This window comes from Carassius auratus, chromosome 2 (assembly GCF_003368295.1).
Source record: "Carassius auratus strain Wakin chromosome 2, ASM336829v1, whole genome shotgun sequence".
NCBI classification, from domain to species: Eukaryota; Metazoa; Chordata; class Actinopteri; order Cypriniformes; family Cyprinidae; genus Carassius; species Carassius auratus.
In genome coordinates, this window is record NC_039244.1 from 16,907,641 (window position 1) to 16,917,061 (window position 9,421).

Sequence of the window (9,421 nt, forward strand, 5' to 3'; positions counted from 1 at the left end):
GACTGGAACTTCAAATGGGACTGGCTTCTATGATCAGATGAAACTAAAAATGAGCTTTTTAGCAGCAAACACTCAAGATGCGTTTGGTGAAAACTGGGATAAAAAGTACCCCATGTGTACAATTAAATATATGGCTGTTGTAATGCTGAGTCAGGGGCGTTATGATCCATAAGCAGCTTTATTTCAATAATCAACAGAGTAAACAGAAACAGGTCAATCAGGGGCGTTAGATACCACGTAGACAAATCAGAATCATAAACCTTGACAGAGCGTAGAATCAGGGCTGGCGGCTGGCAGGCAGAGACGAGAGAACAAGGCAGAGGTCGGTAAGGCAGGCGGCAGAGAATCAGAGTCCAATAAGCAGTCCAGGTCATACACGGGAGATCAAACAGTGGGAAAATGCTCGGTAATGTCTGCATGGGCAAAACAAGACTTCGCGTTTGAGAGAACAGGGCGAGTTCATTAAATAGGGGATGGAGATGAGCGACACCTGTGCAGGTAATCAGCCCCAGGTACAGGGTGTTATGGGAAATGGAGTTCAGAAGGAGGTTAATACTCGGGTGACGGTTCCCTCTGGTGGTGATCGGAGGGAGCCATAGAGGTTGTGTTTGTGACAGAGCCCTCCCCCTGCGAGCGGCTCCTGACGCGATGAGGTGATCGTCGCCGGGGTCTTCCTCGGGGTCTAGGAGCGGGTCTGTCTGGGTGATCTCGATGGAAGTCCGTGATGAGAGTGGGGTCCAGTATGACCAGATCGACCAGATACTGTAGGACTCGGCCCCGGCGACGTGAATTCAGGATTTTGTGTACCTGATAGGCCTCCTGGCCATCGATGATGAGGGGAGGCGCTCTCTGGTCACCAGCCTCCTCTAGGTTCTCCGCTCCTCTCGGTCCACCAGTGGGCTTGAGCAAGGAAACATGAAAAGTGGGTGAGATACGATAATGAGATGGGAGAGATAGTCTAAATGATACTGGGGTGATTTGACGGAGGATTTTGAAAGGGCCCACGTACCTGGGACTAAGTTTCTTGGATGGTAGTCTGAGGCGAAGATCCCGTGTGGACAGCCAGACCCATTGTCCGGGCTGGTAATCCGGATGAGCTCTGCGGTGTCGATTGGCCTGATTTCTGGTCCGACGAACTGCTCGGAGAAGGTGAACATGAGCGCTGTCCCAGGTCTCCTCACAGCGTCTCAGCCAAGCATCAACTGCAGGTAATTCGGATGGTTCGCCAGACCATGGGAAAAGAGGAGGTTGAAATCCTAGGATGCACTGGAAGGGAGTCATGCGTCTACTTCCACAATGAATTCCTGCTCTGGATCAGGATGATGTACGATGGGCGCTGTGGTGAATCTATCCTTGAGGGCCTGGAAGGCGTTGAGGGCGGCGGAGGACCAGTGGAGACGCTGAGAGCCCTTCTTAACCATAGAAGTCATTGGTGCTGCGATGGAGCTGAAGTCGCGGATGAACCTTCTATAGAAGTTAGCGAAACCCAGGAAGCGTTGTAGTTCTTTGAGAGTCTGGGGTAGGGGCCAGTTGACTACAGCGCGAACCTTCCCCTCCTCCATGGCTACTCCTCCAGCGCTGATTACATAACCCAGGAAGGAGATGGTCTGCTTGTGGAATTCACATTTCTCTAGTTTAGCATACAGTTGGTGCTGGATTAGGCTTTGGAGGACGGCTTTGACCTGTTTCACATGTTCTGTATACGTTTCGGAGTAAATGAGGATATCGTCTATGTAGACTATGAACCAACGATTCAACATATCCCTGAATACGTCGTTCACAAAGGCTTGGAACACGGAAGGACTGTTGGAAAGGCCGAACGGCATGACCTGGTATTCATAGTGCCCAGTGGTGGTTGAAAAGGCCGTCTTCCACTCATCCCCTTCTCGAATTCGGATCAGGTTGTAGGCGCTTCGGAGGTCCAACTTCGTGAAGTACTTTGCTCGGCGTAGTTGCTCTAGAGCCCCTGGGACGAGTGGCAAGGGATATCGGTACTTCACCGTAACGTCGTTGAGGCCGCGGTAATCTATACAAGGGCGGAGTAGAAGAATCCTGCAGAAGCTGGTGAAGTTGAAGGTCGAATGAATCCCTTGGCTAATTCCTCCTCGATATACTCCTTCATGGCTGTGGTTTCGGGTTGAGATAACGGAAACACTCGGCCCTTGGGTGGTTGAGCGCCTGGCATCAGCTCAATGGCGCAATCGCCTGGTCGATGAGGAGGTAGTTGCGCAGCCTTGGTTTTACTGAAAGCCTCCTGGAGATCGTCATACTCTTGAGGCAGTTGAGAGGCCGATGAGGAAGTATGAGTGATCGTGGGTCGGGTGCAGGAATGGAGACAATGTTGTTTGCAGTAATCTGACCATTGTAATATCTGTTTCTTGGACCAGGAGATGATTGGATTGTGTTTTTCCAGCCAGGGCAGTCCCAAGATGATGGGGTTATGAGGAGATTGGAAGCTGTAGAGGTGGATCTTTTCAGAATGGAGGGCCCCGACGGTGAGTTCTAACTCCTCAGTGATGGTTTGGATGCGACCGGAGCCCAGCGGTCGCCCATCTAGGGCTGCCACTGCCAAGTGAGAGGTACATGGAATACAAGGGATGTTATGAGTCTCCATGAAAGTGGTATCAATAAAATTTCCCGTAGCTCCGGAATCAATCAATGCCCTCACCTCGATGCTAATTCCCTTAACATATAACATGACTGGTACTTCTAACATAGAAGAAGATCTAGAAGGATAACTCACCGCAGCTGAATGTCGCGGCGGTCGAGTGGGGCATGAAGCCCGTAGATGTCCAGCCAAGCCACAGTATAAACACAGGTTGTGCTGTCGCCTGCGTGACTTTTCCTCCTCGCTTAATCGGGTAACTCCGATTTGCATGGGTTCTGGATCCGGGCTTGAGCTGTTGACTGGGGTGAGTGATGAAGTTCGGTATCGGGGCCGACGTGCCCGAATCAGATTGTCTACCTTGATGGACAGATCGATGAGTTGTTCGAGGGTTTTGCCCTCATCTCGGCAGGCTAGTTCGGTCTGCAGCTCAGCATCCAGTCCCCTCCTGAAGCGCAGGCGTAAAGGGTCGTCTGGCCAGCCAGTTTGTGCAGCTAGGGTGCGGAATGAGAGGGCATAATCTGCGGCCGATCTTCCTTCTTGACGGAGTGCGATAAGCTGTTCGCCAACCTCCTTTCCTCCCGCGGGATGTTCGAAAACCTCTCTTAATCGGAGCAGAAATGCTGAAAAGGTGGTGAAAACTGATCGATCACCGTTCCAGATGGCTGTGGCCCACTCTAGTGCTCTCCCCGTGAGCAAAGAGCACACAAACGAAATTCGGCTGTCCTCTGTGGGATATAACGAGGGCTGCTGGTTAACAAACATCGAACATTGTAATAGGAACCCCTTGCATCTGGCAGGTGATCCATCGAACTTTTCTGGGAACGCCAAGCGCGGGCTTACTGAAGTGGGAGGTGTGGCCACGGCGGCGGCCATTTGCTGCGGCTGAGGTGCTGCTGGAATATTTCCCTCCGGGGTTTGCAGGCGGAGTGATTGGAGGGTTCGGATCATTTCTTCGGTGAGAGAGGTGAGTCGATTCAGCTGCTGCTGATGGGCTGTCAGCGCCGCGGCTTGAGCGGATACTTCTGCCGTGATCTGGGAAAAAGCCGCTGGATCAATATCTGGCGAAGTCTTCTGTAATGCTGAGTCAGGGGCGGTATGATCCATAAGCAGCTTTATTTCAATAATCAACAGAGTAAAGAGAAACAGGTCAATCAGGGGCGTTAGATACCACGTAGACAAATCAGAATCATAAACCTTGACAGAGCGTAGAATCAGGGCTGGCGGCTGGCAGGCAGAGACGAGAGAACAAGGCAGAGGTCGGTAAGGCAGGCGGCAGAGAATCAGAGTTCAATAAGCAGTCCAGGTCATACACGGGAGATCAAACAGTGGGAAAACGCTCGGTAATGTCTGCATGGGCAAAACAAGACTTCGCGTTTGAGAGAACAGGGTGAGTTCATTAAATAGGGGATGGAGATGAGCGACACCTGTGCAGGTAATCAGCCCCAGGTACGGGGTGTTATGGGAAATGGAGTTCTGAAGGAGGTTAATACTCGGGTGACGGTTCCCTCTGGTGGTGATCGGAGGGAGCCACAGAGGTTGTGTTTGTGACAGCTGTATTTTTGATGTTGTGGGCCTATATTTCTGCTGGGGGTCCTGGACATCTTGTTTAGACACATGGCATCATGGATTCTATTAAATACCAACAGATAAAAAATCAAAAAGTGACTGACTCTGTTAGAAATCTTATAATGGACCATGTTTGGATCATTCAACCGTACAATAATCCAAACACAAACCTCTAAAACAACACCGAAATGGGTCACTGAGCTCAAAACCAAGCTTCTGCTATAGCCATTCCAGTCCTCTGACCTGAACCCCACAGAAAACGAGAGGAGTGAACTGAAGAGGAGAAGCTGGGAATCTGAAGGGGTCTGGAGTGATTCTGGATGAAGGAATGGTCTCTGATCTCTTGTCAGGTGTTCTCTAACCTCATCAGGCATTATAGGAGACAGTTTTGTGCTGTTAAACTGGCAAATGGAGGTTTAAAAAATAATTCAATAAAAGGGTGTCCTTAATTGTGGCCAATGTGTATTAGAGAAAAACATTTATTTCATAATGATATTCCCCCCCATTTTGAATTCTTATTATCCAATGAAAGGATACATTTTTGTGAATTTTTCAAATAAAACATCAAAAGGATTAACAATGCAGATTAATTTTCACAGCCTTATTTGATCATATTTGCCAAGGGTGCCAATATTTGTGGGCATGACTGTATTTAAAGGAATATGGCACAAACACACTTTTAACATTTTGATTTTTTTTTTCTCATGTCTCTTGTCTACATGGGTTCTTCGTCTCTGTTTTGGCAGAGGACATTATAATTCTGTGTACTCATGATGTACTCATCAGTGAATAAAGCCTGTGTAAACTCGTCTCATTGCCAACCAAATATGATTACTGTCAATAACCGCAAGAAATGTGTAATACCAGTTACAGTACGCTTCCTGAAGATTTACTGGCATTTGAAAGTATGACTAACAGGCTGAATGAAAGGACCAACTGTTTTGATTCAAAACCGCTACGTGTTTCGTGCATCTTTTTGAAAGATTCATTAAATGAACCGACTCATAAGAGTCATTTGGTCGTGATCGCATGACACTTGTCGCTATGTGTATTTGTTCGTGGTGTTTCTTATCAGAATTTTGAAGTACAAGTGATTATTTATTTATTTAATATTCCATAGGTTTAATTTAGACTGCAACCTCACATTCAAAAGTGCATTTTGTTTGCAACAATGAACGAGATTCAAAAGCTATTTCGTTTTCTCTCACTCCATTATGACGCGGATTCTCGAAATGTATATCTGTATGGTTGGTTTTTATCTGATAGCCTACGTAAATTGCTCAAATGTTTAAAAAACTAAATTGCACTCACAATCTTGTTATTGTTCAGCCTATACTACTATGAATGTGGTTGTGATTATCTGGGGCCTCATGGATTGCAAGAGTGATTGCAAGTGTTATTTCCTAAATAATCTCAGTCCAAATGTGCTTTGATAATGAATGAATATATAATGAAGATTATAATGACTATCATCATGGTCATTGCCATAATTTTACATTTACACAAAAGTTCCTCGATACAAGTTTTGTAAATACATTCTTGAGGGGCAGATGATTTTGAGTTGTAGCCTACCAGACTTTTTTTCCTTATTTGAGAAGCTGAGCACATCCCAAATCCCAGCAACAATCTTACAATCTTCATTGTAACAGAAAATACAGAAAATATGAACTGTAAGGAGTTATGTAAACATATAAATAGCTGATTGTCAGTCATTTTTGTGTTTTAGAATATGTAGGTTTTTATTTATACAAATGTTAAATATTTTGTTTATGCAAGTGTGTAAAATTGTATGCCCTTGAAATGGTTTTCTAAATAACTGTTCTGTCTTTTTTTGCCATCTTTGCAGTTTTTCTAGTCACCTCACTGATCAAACTGATAGTCAGCCTTTGTGGTTCCATGTGTTTGGATTTGTGGAATTGACTCATGAAGTATAAGGAAGATTGATGGAGGAAAGCAAATTTCACTTCCTTTTTTGTCTGGTGTTTCATAATCATTCATTTCTGTCTCTAACTTTCCACCACAGTGATTCCAAACATATCTGTTTTTATGCACTCTGTGCTGAGTTTGCAGAACGGGGAGGGACACTTAGAGGACAGTAAGTAAGAGAAGTGGGGAACCTGCCTGACTAACATTGATGGTCTTGTGCGTAGTGGTTAAGTGTATTGCACAATGTTGACTGGATAGTGTTTACAGATAGTGTAACTTCAGGGTTGCTCAATTTTTTATGAAAATTACAACACTTAAAAGATAAATAAAAATTCTGAAAAGCAACTGAATTGGATTCCAGAATCTAAGTTCTGCATGATTAAGGGAGTATATTATGTGTACAGTTTTTATGCATTTTATATCACCGTTTTTGTCTTCACTAGTTCATTTTGTCTTACAAGTTTAATGATTCCATATTTTCTCTCCATTGATATAGTCATACAATTTAATTTATAATAGTACAATGACATAATACATATATATATATATATATATATATATATATATATAATAATATATATATATATATATATATATATATATATATATATATTATATATATATATATTTTTTTTTTTTCACAGCTGGACATCATCTTACATAATGCATTATCTACCTTTCATAGTTTATAAACTGCCTTTACAGTACATTCCCTTATAGAAAATAACATTAACATTTGCCAAAACAGCTGTGTTGATTTTAGCAGTGATGAGGTTAGTGCTGTTCTAACAATTTTAGTGGTCTACACTAGTGGTCGTGGGTTTCCTCTTTTACCCTTTGTGATTTGTATACACCAAAAGAAAGCTATCAGCTGGAGTAGCATAACTATGCCCTTTAACATGCCAAGGAGCATAGTCAAAGTTTTGCTAAATAGTTATGTTTACATATTCCTGTTAATTTATTGTTTTCTTGAAACTATAGTTTTCCCTCCAGACACATTACTGAGGTAAGATCCAGGTATCTGCTGCTTGCTCAATACCTCTGTAGTGTGTCTGTTGAAAGCATGGTTGTGCTTTACAAGAAACCCAAACCAGGGTGCATTTTTGCACCTATTCTGATAGACCTGTTCTGAGCTTTTTTACTTGTATCTAGTTTATTTTGTGCTACTTAATCTTGCATAACTTAAAGCCCTTTAAACTTTTAGCACGATTATACATTATTTTCTTTTCTTTTTTCAGTGAAGACTAGAAAGCGTTCACCCAGATCCTGTGGTTCTTGTGCGCAATAAACCACAGTAGAATGGAGAACGAAAAGTATTTCAAAGTTATGCAAGTCTTGGAGAGGCTGTTTTTATTACCAGATTAACAAATGAAACATGTTTCCTTTGCAAGATTTATCGTACTTTCTGAAAGTTTATATATAATTCAGCATATAAGTATAGCATAAATTAAGATTGTTCTCCCCAGGTGAGTACACAAAAGAAACAATAAGGACCCATTTTCAACAGCTGCTGAAATTCCTTTAGTATTGACTGTAATATTGCTATCCAGGTTTTTTTTTTTTTTTTTTTTTTTTACTGGACTATAGCTATAGCAATCGCAATTCATTCAATTCAAAGCGTTTTAACTCAATTACTGTCTGAGCAACGGCAAGTCACGATTCAAAATCATGTTTCGAGATTGATTAATATGAATCGACAGGGTTTATAACTGATGATGCATCGAGAAAATGAGTGAATCGAGTATAAATTACAGTAATTTACAAGCATTCTCATATTGTTATGAAATTTGTATGATCTGAAACACACACACACACACACACAAAAGGAGACATTTGAAGCCATTCAATAGCTTTGAGTGAAAAAGTTTTACAAATTTGAAACGAATAGTTCACCCAGAAATAACAATTCTGTCATTATTTGTTCTCCCTCTTATCATTCCAAACCTATGTGATTATTATAATTATTTTTATTATTTTTAATTCTGTGGAACACAAAAGAAGAAGAATGTTGGTGACCAAACATTTGTGGTTTCCTTTAACTTCTGCTGTATGGGGATAAAATACTGTGGGAGTCAACGGAACCAAAACTGTTTCACACAGGTTTGGAATGACATGAAGTTAAATGAATCGTGATAGAATTTCATTTTGGATTGACGATCTCAGTGATCATTTTAATATTCACCCTAGCCAAGCAGCAATTCATCTTTGAATCAGATCGAATTGACCAGTGAATCAGTTCACAGAACTGGTATTAATTATTAATCACTGCTTTCTTCTGTTCTTATTTTCGGCGGAATTATTTCTGTTTCATAAAGTGTCATACATTTTTTCTTTACCTGATTCAGTCTCTCCTTCTCCTTACTTTTTCAGAATATTATATTCATAGTGACAAACACATGCAGTTTCTGCATTTTAATTTTCTCAATTATGAATGTATACTGTATGATTTTGCATTCACACACAGGTGGCGTTCAGAGCCGGGCTCAGTACAAACTATGAGTCTGAGAATTTGTTCTTCTTGATGATGTCTCAGTTAAACTGGAACATGTTCCCCAACAGGAAGTTGTGATTTTGAGTCAGGAAAGTGTACATGGCTGAATGTTGCTAATGGTATCATAGATGAATATGACTGGATTCATGCAAGCGGTCTCTACAGAGGTCCTACAGAGCAATGACTGTTGTTTGAAACACAGATCACTGGGAACAACTGGAAAAATGTCTCTGTCACTGTAGCTGAGACCAATACCTTTCAGGTGTGAAATACATCTATTTGGAAAGCCATAATATCCATTTGTAATTGTGCCATGTAATATTTTTAAACCTTGATTACCAGATTCATATAGAGGCTCAAACGGGTTGTGAAGGATACATCGCTGTAGATGACATTAGTCTGAAACATGGGCCATGTACAGGTAAACTGGTTTTCTACTCAGTTAAAAAAGAAAAAAGGTTTTGAATTATCAAACATTATTTGAGGTGGTTAATGTTTTTCAAGGTCAAGGTCAGAAAGATTTGTTTGGAAGAAATGCTTTTATTCAGCCATGGCATGTTAAATTTATCAAAATAATGGTAATAAATGTTACAAATTAATAATGTTAAATGTATAATGTTACAAAAGTTTTCTGTTTCAAATAAACAAGTAATCAAAGAATCCTGAAAAATCACAGAATTAATCAGCAAAATTGTTTTCCACATTGGTGATAAAAAGAAATGTTTATTCAGCATATTAAAGTTATTTCTGAAGGATCATGTGACAGAAATCTGGAGTAATGGCTAATGAAAGTTCATTTTAAAGTTCATCTTAAAGTTCATCTTTTTTTT